The sequence below is a fragment of the Salvelinus alpinus genome, chromosome 3 (assembly GCF_045679555.1).
Source record: "Salvelinus alpinus chromosome 3, SLU_Salpinus.1, whole genome shotgun sequence".
In the NCBI taxonomy this organism is placed as follows: domain Eukaryota; kingdom Metazoa; phylum Chordata; class Actinopteri; order Salmoniformes; family Salmonidae; genus Salvelinus; species Salvelinus alpinus.
In genome coordinates this window covers 19756610-19768749 of record NC_092088.1, presented here as the reverse complement: position 1 = coordinate 19768749, position 12140 = coordinate 19756610, and the positions used below count along the sequence as shown (strand labels likewise).

The 12140-nt window shown below is 41.5% G+C and overlaps 1 protein-coding gene across 4 annotated transcripts in view; it reads right to left on the bottom strand.

The window, feature by feature from the left end:
* LOC139570201 (vesicle transport through interaction with t-SNAREs homolog 1A-like) overlaps positions 1-12140 on the bottom strand; it is a 183434-nt gene that overhangs the window by 127984 nt on the left and 43310 nt on the right. The window lies entirely within an intron of this gene.

Below are 12140 nucleotides of genomic sequence, written 5' to 3'. Positions count from 1 at the left end.
CTCAACTGCCATATAAACAACCTTGCTCAACTGCCATATAAACAACCTTGTTCAACTGCCATATAAACAACCTTGTTCAACTGCCATATAAACAACCTTGCTCAACTGCCATATAAACAACCTTGCTCAACTGCCATATAAACAACCTTGTTCAACTGCCATATAAACAACCTTGTTCAACTGCCATATAAACAACCTTGCTCAACTGCCATATAAACAACCTTGTTCAACTGCCATATAAACAACCTTGCTCAACTGCCATATAAACAACCTTGCTCAACTGCCATATAAACAACATTGCTCAACTGCCATATAAACAACCTGGCTCAACTGCCATATAAACAACCTTGTTCAACTGCCATATAAACAACCTTGTTCAACTGCCATATAAACAACCTTGCTCAACCGCCATATAAACAACCATGCTCAACTGCCATATAAACAACCATGCTCAACTGCCATCATCCTGCACATCACATTTCTTAACGTTAAGCAATATAAAACTGCTATTGTTTTGGGAAATCAGGGGTATTGTTTGGGATATTTGTGTCCTTCGAGAAGTTTACCTATGCTTTAAGAAATAAATTCGACCACTTTGTGAAAATATGGCAACCCTTCCTTGGTCTATATGGAAACACGTCCATTGAGGTTGGTGGATGTGATCTTGTAGATCCATGTAGATTGATGTAGCTACTGTCTCTCTGTAATTCTATTGCTTTGTGTATATGCTGGTATCTCTTGTCATTTGCCTTATTTAGTCATTAGTATTATTACTATTCTAATTTAAACTCATTTATTATTTGTATTTTGTTTTAATTTATTTTGGGGGGTGGGAAGGGTTGATGTACCTTTTATCGTAGTACTTACTCTTGCTGTGTTGTATTGTTCTGTTGTTGAATAATTGAAAATATATTTTTTAAACAAAAACAAATTGTGCACTTAAAGGAATACTGTGATGTAGGTAAATGGGGTCAATTCCATTTCAATTCAGGAAGTACACAGAAGTACCAATTATCTTCAATTAGGAAAATGTTGAATTGGAATTTGGTTTACTTTCTGAATTGACTGGAATTGAAATGGAATTGACCCCAACCCTGGCAGTATATTCCTTACATAGAGCTTCCCAGAGCTCTCCTAACAGGTGAAGGTGTTTGAATACAGTTCAGCAGCCCTACCAGGGATTACGTTGGATGACTGACAAATGTGAGTACAGACTTCATTGTTCATTCTTTCTCTGTGATATACTGATTTGACAAGAAATAATGACAGAACAAGACTGATAACACACTGGGGGGAAAAAAATCTGGGAATTTAACTGAGGGCAAACAGAAAAAAGAAAAAACACACTGATATTCTCAGAAGGCACGACAACAAAACAAAAACTCTGTGATAAATACTTGGCCAGTGCTTGCGAGTTGCCTCTTGCTTCTTTTCAGGAACTCTTTTCGGTCCAAATACTTTCAACTGTGTCCGTGTGTGTGTGTGTGTGTGTAGGTCCTGTAGTCACCTTCTGCAGAGGGAGAATCACCCGGGCTTACAGTACCTCATACGGTGGCTCAAGGGCGCGGCCTATCTGCCGTACAGCAGAATGCAAACATGAAAATCTCCCTATGCAGAGCCAGCCATCCATCCACTCACACGAGGCAGGTTCATTACTATGGGAGAGTCAAACTGTTTGCACTGCCAAGGTTATGTTCTTTAACGGGAGGAAGAAAGGAACAGAGCGAAGTTCTGCAACTTAAAATTCATATCAGACTAGAGTTCCAACTGTGATTTACATAAAAAGGCAAAGTCATATTTGGATTGAGACCAATTAAGTTACTGTATTCTGTAGGACGATCTTTTCCACACATCTGCGTCCCCCAGAAAGTGTTGTTTATGGTATGCACATATGACAAAGAACTAAGGGCCCAAACTGGAACACATTTGTTGGTGTGTTGATCACAACTACAGCAGCTGACATTCTACTGTTCTTCATACAGTATAGGGCCAGAAACATACAACCACAAAGACAATGTAATCCTATTCCAACACAAGAATTTGATGCAAAAAAACCAAAACATCTCACTATTCATATATTGCGAGTCTAGTGTCCAGCCCTCTGCTCTCATTTCACTATCCCCATCTCAACTAAACACACGGTTGTGGTGGCTGTGGTCAACACCCCCCCACCCCCCCGCTCTACTCATCTCCATTCCCCCCCCAGACAAAAGCCTTGCTCTCCTACTGACTGGCAGATGGGACGACCAGCTGACATCCCGGGTCGGGCCGTTTCATGTTCCCCGGGCGTGCTAAACGCGCGGGCGTCCTGTCCGTGGGCACGGGGCTGCCGAGGAGGAAACTCTTTTGAGGGGCCGAGGGGGGAAGCGTGGGGAGCCGCTCCTCTGGGGGGCCGAGGGGGGACGCGTGGGGAGCCGCTCCTCAGGGCGACCAGGAGAGAGCAAACAGAGGGGACAGACGGACACGCCTAATAATGTGCTTCTGAGGGTTAGCGTGTGTAAAGTATGTGTGTGTGATATATATATATATATATATATATAAATATATGGAGAGGGGTTAATAACATAATATAGCCCTGGTCTCTGCTCTAACACCCAGCCACCAAGAACACATGACTACTTACTAGCCTTCACATGCAACAAACACACATGAAAACTGCTAGACTAAAGTGAAGTGTTTTGGTTCCCCATCACAGAGCTATGATGCTCTCCACTGACCTACATCCACTGGTGTACACAACGACACGTATCAATATGCTGATCGCACTGCATCTCTCTGTCCTTACCCCATCTCTTACTCCCAAAAACTCTCACCAACCCCCCCCCCCCCCCCCACCACCATGCGTAATTATAAATTTGTCTCTTTTCCACTGTTTTGACTAGCATCAATCTACTGTCTGTCATCAATGTGTCACTGGCATCACAGGACTAATATTTCTGATCCGGGTCCCGGGTGACGAGGTGGCACACTTCTCCCGCTCTGACTCTCCTTTACTTCATTTCTCTCCCCCCACGTCTCTTTTTTAATATTTTAGCACGTCAGATGTAGCAAGTCTTTAAAGCGCCCATGGGGGCCCCGAGTCCTCACTTTTGTCTCCCATTTCCTTCTGAAAGACTTTCTTTAAAACGCAACCCTGCTCATCCCAGTTGTTTTCTGAGCCCTCTCACTTTCTCTCCCTTTCTCTCTCTCTCCCCTTCTCTCTCTCTCCGTATCACTCAGAGGTCAGCGTTGCACTTTCTGTTGTGCGTACAGGGAGGTGTCTTTATAGTGGTTGTAACCTCAAAATAGCAGCAAATAAGCTGACATAGGAGTTCTACCATTTTAAATGTGCTTTGCTGATACTTTGAGATAAGGCTTCATTATAAACAATTACTACTACATATCTAACAAGTTTACTAACAATTACTACGATATATCTAACATGTTTACTAACAATTACTACTATATCTAGCATGTTTACTAACAATTACCACTATATATATATATATATATATATAACATGTTTACTAACAATTACTACAATATATCTAACATGTTTACTAACAATTACTACAATATATCTAACATGTTTACTAATAATTACTACAATATATCTAACATGTTTACTAACAATTACTACTATATATCTAACATGTTTACTGACAATAATTAATCGTAAGGTGAATATTCAGCACGGTTGATTTTTTTTCATCAAATCATTTTTGTTTGTTTAAGTGGCCTTATGTATCATTAATATCAATGTAATAATGAAAAATATTGCTGTATTAGAAATCAAATTTTCTGGAGAAAAAAATATATGAAAACAGTTTTCATACTTTTATAACTTGTAATGGAACTATTCAAAAGTAACAGAAATGTGCATTGTTAATTTAAACATTGATCAAAATGTGTCTTTAAACATTGTGGTATTCATGTTTACATCATTTAAGACATTTCAATCCAATGGATGATTTGTTGACCTTCCAATGGGCTTCATTATTAATCTTGTAATGTTGCCTTCTGTACTATTGCAACGCCGCGAACGAAGCAGAAAATGCTCAGAGGTCTGTCCTTCCTTCCAGTCTGAGCTTTCTCGGCTAATAATTACGTCAAGACTAGTTATGCTGAGAGAAAGCCTGCTCTTTGTTGAAGCTAATCATTCTACTTAAGGTCTGATTACTGCAGATCCACCGCTTTCTCCTAACACCGTTGATCCCCGTTAGCTCTTAGCGTCCACTGTGCAGACAAAACCGGCTGCTAACAGGATGCTATGCTAGCAGTGCTAATGGAACTCTAACTGAAGCAGAAAGTATTCTCTTCACATTTCTGTGGACTATCTATCGCAACTGGTCACTTTTATTTCTCACAAACATCTCACGAGCTTCATTCTGATACGGCCGCCACCAAATGAGTCCACTTAACTTGAGCTAACATTGCAAGTCGGATTCTTGCGACAAACACCTGCGGACTCACAGACAGACGAGCGAATGCGCAGATGAACCCCACACACTCTCTCGAGTCTGTTGGTTGAGCTCTTGCATTCAGGGGTCTGTATGCAGGCTGGCCATTGTGTCAGGTCGGGGCCTTTGTCTGTGCAGGCTGAAGCCAGCGATTGCGCCTTAGCTAGCACAGTTCAAGCGTAAACACTTTTTTTGTGTGCCACAATAAACACTGTTGCCAGTAGACCCCTAAATCCATGGAACAGCTGAGTCCTAGGGTGTCCAAGATAATGGCAATTTATTGCAATGTGAAGCTTTCTCATAGCCCCCCCCCAATAGTTTCCCCCCTCAAACCGATTAAAATTAAGCCGTAAACATGTGAGGATGGAATTAGCACATTTAGCGAGTCTCCTCTTCCCACATCGCATTTTCTCTCTGGAGTGGCTGATCCCGGCAGCCAAACGCGGGTGCAAATTTTAATGACTCGCGACATTTTTGAAGTCCACATGAAAAAAGCGGCGCCCGCCGTTTGTGGCGGCGCTAGATATGGCAAGGCCGCAGCCGGGGGGGGGGCACACGCCGCAAACCCGGACTCGGGCTCTTCGATAGGATCGGTGTCATTTTCCTCTTCATGATAAGACGCCTCGCTGACAAGGCCCGATTAGGAGAGAAAAAATCATTATTACGAGGCCTTTCATCCGCCGGGGGGTTTACCGATAAACAGCTCGCCCGTGGGTAGATTTAGTGAAAGCAAAATGTTAGGCTATACGTTAAGGCGTATATGTTGGAAATACAGTTTTGGGCTATATGTGTGTATATTTCTTACTTCCTTGATACAAAAGACATACATTTCCCACGAAAATATATTTCATAAAAAGGCCTCCTTCGTGCATAACTGCAAACTCAAGCTGTGAAATATTTAAGTCCCAGCTCTCAGGGCCATGAATCAAACCATTATCAAATAACTTCCTATTCTTTTTGAAACAACACAGCATTCAGATTTTATCAGACTACAAAAAAACTGAAGTTATTTAATATGCTATACCTTCAGGAAATCCACTTTAGCAAACTGTCCTTATAAAAGACAAATGAATAAGAACATACTGAAATATTCAATTACACTCTGCCACAGAGTGAATCAACTGAAGCAGAAGTGTACAAAGAACCAACATTCCTAAGAAAGGGATCTTCACAATGTCTTTGTAAATTATGTAAATACATTGCATTAATCAATTTATAAATGAACTGCTTCTTGCATAAACTTATATTTCTGTATTTTGGATATGATACAAAATTAATTAAGAGCAAATATTTGGGTAAATACAACAACTAACTGACAGAGACAAAGAGGACAAAGAGGACCACGTAAACAACAATTATACAAATTAAGTTATTCAAACTATAACAACATATTTTGTGACTAACTAATACATTATATACTTTTGTTCCTTATGAAGTAAAAAATGGAACATCTATTTTGGCCAGTTACCAGTAGATTTATTTTTCTTTGTTTCATTTGCCCAAGAGCTAGATATAATGTTGATAATAATGATGCTAAATGACATTGACAGATGTCAGGTTTGTATTTTTTATTTTGTCTTCTGTTACCTAATAGCACGAAAACCAGTCAACATGGGCTATAAATGTGTTTCGAATCATGAGAAGAAAACAATAAAAAAATCTTTATTAAAAGCCAAATCCTAAAAATACTTCTAGGTATTGCTAAATATAGCTTGTTATGTCATTTACTAGATGCTTAGCCACAAGGATTTGAAGCGCAAGCATCACTTTGGTGGCTAAACACCAAAAGAACGATGAATTCTGATCTGAAGACAAAGCGGGGAGAAATTAAGAGTGAAAATAGAAAGACTAAGATGGAAAGGAAGAGATGGAGTGTGAGCCGGGGACAAGCGTGTGCCATGTTCTGGGGCACTCCAGCATCCATGGACTCACAGCAAGGCTCAAAGCCATGCTCTGCTTCAAACGGTAGCCGAGGAGTTTAGGTTCACAAAACATATTTCTTTTTTCATCCGATCATCTATTTATTTCTCCGTGTCCTGACACCCCGTGCTCTGACGCTTAGAGCCGTGTTCGATGACGACGCTCTCTCCCTCCCTCGCTTTTAATACCGCTGCAGTTGGGTATCAAAACCGCCCTAAAAACAAATTGACGTACTCTAATATAGTCGTCACCTTATCACAGGGTCCTTGCGCGTCTGCCTTGGTGACAACGGCAGGGCCGCTTAAGCTTAGCCCATGATATCTGCCTACCACATTGTTGGTCGCTTCAATGATTTATCACAAAAAAGAGAGGGTGGGAGGGAGGGGAAGAAAGGGCTGTCGATTGAGTCATTGGCACCTTTGATTGACAAGGTCTAATCAGCTTATCTCTGTGCTAATAAAATGGATGGCCTGCAGTGCTGTTCTCTACCTGGCACAGCGTGAACTTTGGCTGCCGAGGGGCCCCCAGGGGTCAGGCCCCGACCCTCTCAGCTTATCTAAACAGGGCTGAAATCAATCCCTAATGGTCTGTTTTCATTTTCCCCCATCGATCTGGGGCCCCATCACCGGGGCCATGAGCTGAGGAGCTATCTTGGCCTCATCGCTGGCCCCTTGAAAATGCAGAGATGTCTTTGTTGACGACGTTGTTGTTTGTTTGACTGCTGAGCTTTAAAGAGGAAAAGAGCCAAGATTAGAGCCCTCTGTTTATTCTCTGTTATGTCCAAAAGTGGCTCCTTAACCCTGTCAGTTTTATTTACAAATGTCAATAAAAAAAATAAAGGTCCACCAAAGCAAAAACCTGATAAAAATGAATTTATATGAATGCTGTAAGTACAGAAATTGTTTGCTCAGTGGGAAATCAATATCCAGTGACAATTGTGTGGAGTTTTGGACAGCAACTAAGTGATCTTTTTACAGTATTATAGACACTATGTCCTGGAATTTCCAATAATCTTCTATGTAGAAGAACCCCTTACCTTCTAAGGACTCCCATGTTGCTTGTGAGCGTCACAGCGGTCTAAGGCACTGCATCTCAGTGCTAGAGGAATCACTACAGACACCCTGGTTCGATCCCAGGCTGTATCACAACCGGCCGTGATTGGGAGTCCCATAGGGCGGCGCACAACTGGCCCAGCGTCGTCCGGGTTTGGCCATCATTGTAAATAAGAACTTGTTCTTAACTGACTTGCCTAGTTAAATAAAAAGGTTAAAAAAAAATGTATTACAAATATTTAAAAAATTGAACAAAACATGTGTTCGTGAGAGTCTCAGCTTTTAATAGTTAGTAGCTCAAACCATTTGGACTACATACATTTCTATAAAACGACCCAGCCCCGGGCTCCTTCAAGACCCACCCTTATCTCACAAACACCGCTCCAGCTCAGCCTCCGTTAATAACACAGACAAACAGTTGGCATCTACGGATGCAGAAGAACTAGACAAATCAAATAGTACAACCCACAAGTCTGTAGCGCAAACATACTGTTTAAAAAGGGTTAGAAGCCCAAACAAATGCGCCAGCGTTACGGTGGGACTGATTGGGTTAAAGGGATAGTTTGAGATTTTGGCAATACCATTTTTTCCCCCTTCTACATACCCAGAGTCAAATGTACTGATTCTCTGTCTCTGCTTGCAGTTTGAATTAAGGTCGTTTCTGGAGGGAATGCAAACTAGCGTTAGCACAATGATTAGAGATCACTCAGGGTTAGTAGAATTTTGGGGGAAATGTAAATTACATTACTTCAAAACAAAAGTGTTCCATCCAACAAATGTACACAGGTGCAGGATATACAGAACACTCCCAGGAGGATCGAAAGTTCAAAACAGTCTAACGGTATCCTTCTTTCATTTCTCAAATTATTCTTTCCCAGATTCTTTATTAGGTCAATTATCAATTGAATATGCACGTGTAGTGTATAGATATGTACATGTTTGTCCTTCAAACGAAGCCAGTATACTGTCTTAATCGCCCCTCAGTAAACACAACTCTACCCTTTACCTCTCCAACTGATCCTAATCAAGGGGAGACAACTCGTCAGTACATATTAAATGTTTCATCTGACATGCCATCGATCTCTAAACATGCCCAATCAGACCCCTCTCACAGCTTCACAAAGACAAATCAGAATCTGACACCTCTATGATTTGGAGTCAGTCTGGCCTCCTCCCATTGAGGGCTTGCAGACACCCCTGATGCAAATGCTGTTAAATTGGCTAACTACATGCCCTCCTCCTGTACTTTAACAGGCTAGCCCTCGTGTCTGCATGTTCATTCGTGCCTCTTAAGTCAGCGCCCTCCTCTAATGAAGTTCTATACTTTATTTATGAGACAAACAGAGGCTGGTTCTTAAGGGTGCGTGTGATAAATACCCCGGCATGTCCACAGAGCCCTCTCAATATCCCTCAAAGGGCCTTCAGTGCTCCTGGCAAGCCTGCGCTTTGCTAAATATGAGAGAAAGAAAGAAAGAGAGAGAGAGAGAGAGAGAGAGAGAGAGAGAGAGAGAGAGAGAGAGAGAGAGAGAGAGAGAGAGAGAGAGAGAGAGAGAGAGAGAGAGAGAGAAAGAGAGCGAGAAAGAGAGGAAGAGAGAGAGAGAGAGAGCGAGAAAGAGAGAGAGAAAGAGAGAAAGAAAGAGAGAAAGAAAGAAAGAGAGAGAAAGAGAAAGAGAGAGAGAGAGAGAAAGAGCGACAGAAGAAAACTGATATAAAAATTCTAAAATTATATTCTGTGAAGATTTACCATCTCAAAGAGCGAGAGACTTCTTTCCACAGGGCCATGGGGTAAGACAGGGATGCAGCTTAAGCCCCACCCTCTTCAACATATATATCAACAAATTGGCGAGGACACTAGAACAGACTGCAGCACCCGGCCTCACCCTACTAGAATCTGAAGTCAAATGTCTACTGTTCGTTGATGATTTGGTGATTCTGTCCCGAACCAAGGAGGGCCTACAGCAGCACCTAGATCTTCGGCACAGATTCTGTCAGACCTGGGACCTGACAGTAAATCTCAGTAAAGTCTCAAAAAAGGTCCAGTTTCCAGGACCACAAATACACATTTCATCTAGACACTGTTGCCCTAGAGCACACACAAAACTATACATACCTCGGCCTAAACATCAGCGCCACAGGTAACTTCCACAAAGCTGTGAATAATGTGTGAGACAAGGCAAGAAGGGCCTTCTACGCCATCAAAAGGAACATCAAATTCGACATAATTAGGATCTGGCTAAAAATACTTGAATCAGTTATAGAACCCATTTCCCTTTATGGTTGTGAGGTCTGGGATCCGCCCACCAACCAATAATTCACAAAATGGGACAAACACAAAAATATCCTCAGTGTACAACGTAAAACACCAAATAATGCAGAATGAGGCCGATTCCCGCTGATTATCAAAATCCAGAAAAGAGACGTCAAATTTTACAACCACCTAAAAGGAAGCAACTCCCAAACCTTCCATAACAAAGCCATCACCTACAGAGAGATGAACCTGGAGAAGAGCCTCCTAAGCAAGCTGATCCTGGGGCTCTGTTCACAAACACAAATACACCCCACAGAGCAACACAATTAGACCCAACCAAATCATGAGAAAACTAAAAGATAATTACTTGACACATAGGAAAGAATTAACATTCTAGTTTGCTGTGTTTTTTTGTGTTATCTGGCCCTAAACAGAGAGTACACTGGCTACCTGACCACTGTGACTGACCCAAACTTAAGGAAAGCTTTGACTATGTACAGACTCAGTGAGCATAGCCTTACTATTGAGAAAGGCCGTCGTAGGCAGACCTGGCTCTCAAGAGAAGACAGGCTGTGCACACTGCCCACAAAATGAGGTGGAAACTGAGCTGCACTTCCTAATCTCCTGCCAAATGTAGGACCATATTAGAGACACTTATTTCCCTCAGATTACACAGACCCAAAGAATTTGAAAACAAACCCAATTTTGATAAACTCCCATATCTATTGGGTGAAATACCACAGTGTGCCATCACAGCAGCAAGATTTGTGACCTGTTGCCACAAGAAAAGGGCAAACAGTGAAGAAGAAACACCATTGTAAATACAACCTATATTTTTGTTTATTTATGTTCCCTTTCGTACTTTAACTATTGGCACATCATATGACATTTGAAATGTCTTTCTTCTTCTGGAACCTTTGTGAGTGTAATGTTAACTGTTAATTATCTTTCCCATGCCAATAGAGCCCTTAAATTGAAAGAGAGAGAGAGAAAGAGAGAAATTATATTCTGTTAAGATTCACCATCTCGAAAAACTGAGAGGACCTCTTCTTCTTTTATAAAGTGACCTCATGGTACACTGGCTTTTTGTGATTTGTGGTCATTAAGTGGAATGTTATCGATGCCAAGCAGGAGCTCCATCTTTCCCTCTTCCTTTGTTCAGGATTTCTCTCTTTGAAAGAAAAGAGAAGCATTCTTAAAAAATATATTTCTTACTCCGAATTGGTCAATTATAGTACGTACTGTATGGGGCATAATTATATATTGTGTGGATTTGGAAGGTAACTTTGAACTATTGTGAAATAGCTTCATTAACCGTTCTTCACTAAGAGTGGTTTTATTAGCCTCTTGAGTAGAGTTCAGGTTTCTGGTAACAAAGTCGATTTACAAATCAGAGTGAGTTGTTGATTGGACAAACACAACGCACAAATTATTATTCTTTAACCCTTTGTAGACAATACACCCCTACATTCAACATTTCAAAGTGTATCCTAAAACAATTTACTTTGACATTTTAGTCATTTGGCAGACGCTCTTATCCAGAGTGACTTACAGGAGAAATTCGGGTACAGTGCCTTGCTCAAGGGGACAGAGATTTTTCACTTCGTCGCCTCAGGATTCAAACCAGCGACCTTTCGGTTACTGGCTCAATGCTCTTAACCGATAGGCTACCTGCCGCCATATTTAACATATAGAAATATTTATGCTTCAGATTGATTAATAAAAGCCATACTCTTGTTATTATTATTATTATTATTATTATCATCATTCTCTTTTAGTTTTAAAGTGAGATAACTGAATGAGCCATTTACTCAGCCAAACAGGTGAATTGAGTGCTTGTACAATTCTCCCCACTGAAAAACAATTAAACACAAAAAGATTTTTAAAAGAATCTGAATTGCTCCACAGTATTTGATCATGTGTTGTGGTGGTGTGATTGTCCACTGATGTAAATATGCAGCATAGGGTGGTGAAGCAGGATTGGTTCACAACGTGACTGGATGCCGGATGCAGGAAAACTGGACAAAAAGGGGTCAGTCGCCCACTTCAATTCACAAACCACTTGGATGGATGATGCTTGTCAATGTTTGGGCTCTCAGTGCATATATTCTTTGTGTGTCTGGGTCCTCGAAATACTGGAGCTTTTCTGTTGTTAGTAGTCTGACAGAGTTCCCAATGTGTCTGTTCTGTTGCTACCTAGTTGTGTTCTGAGCGTTGGTCCTCCCTGACCGTTTGTTGTTTGAGGTTGTGCATCTGAGCGGAGGGCCGGGGACGTCAGGGGATTAAATACAATGGGGCAAAAGCTCATACCCCACCAAACCCCAAACACCCCACTGCTGGTGTGGATCTGAGCAGTGTGTGTGGGACCAGGGGCATTGATAAACAGACATTGTTCTCAGTTAGCCGCACACACAGAGCGGATGAGATGGCCACTGGCGACGAGGGGTCAGAGGGCGCGCTGCTAGCCTTTACTGTGGAAAG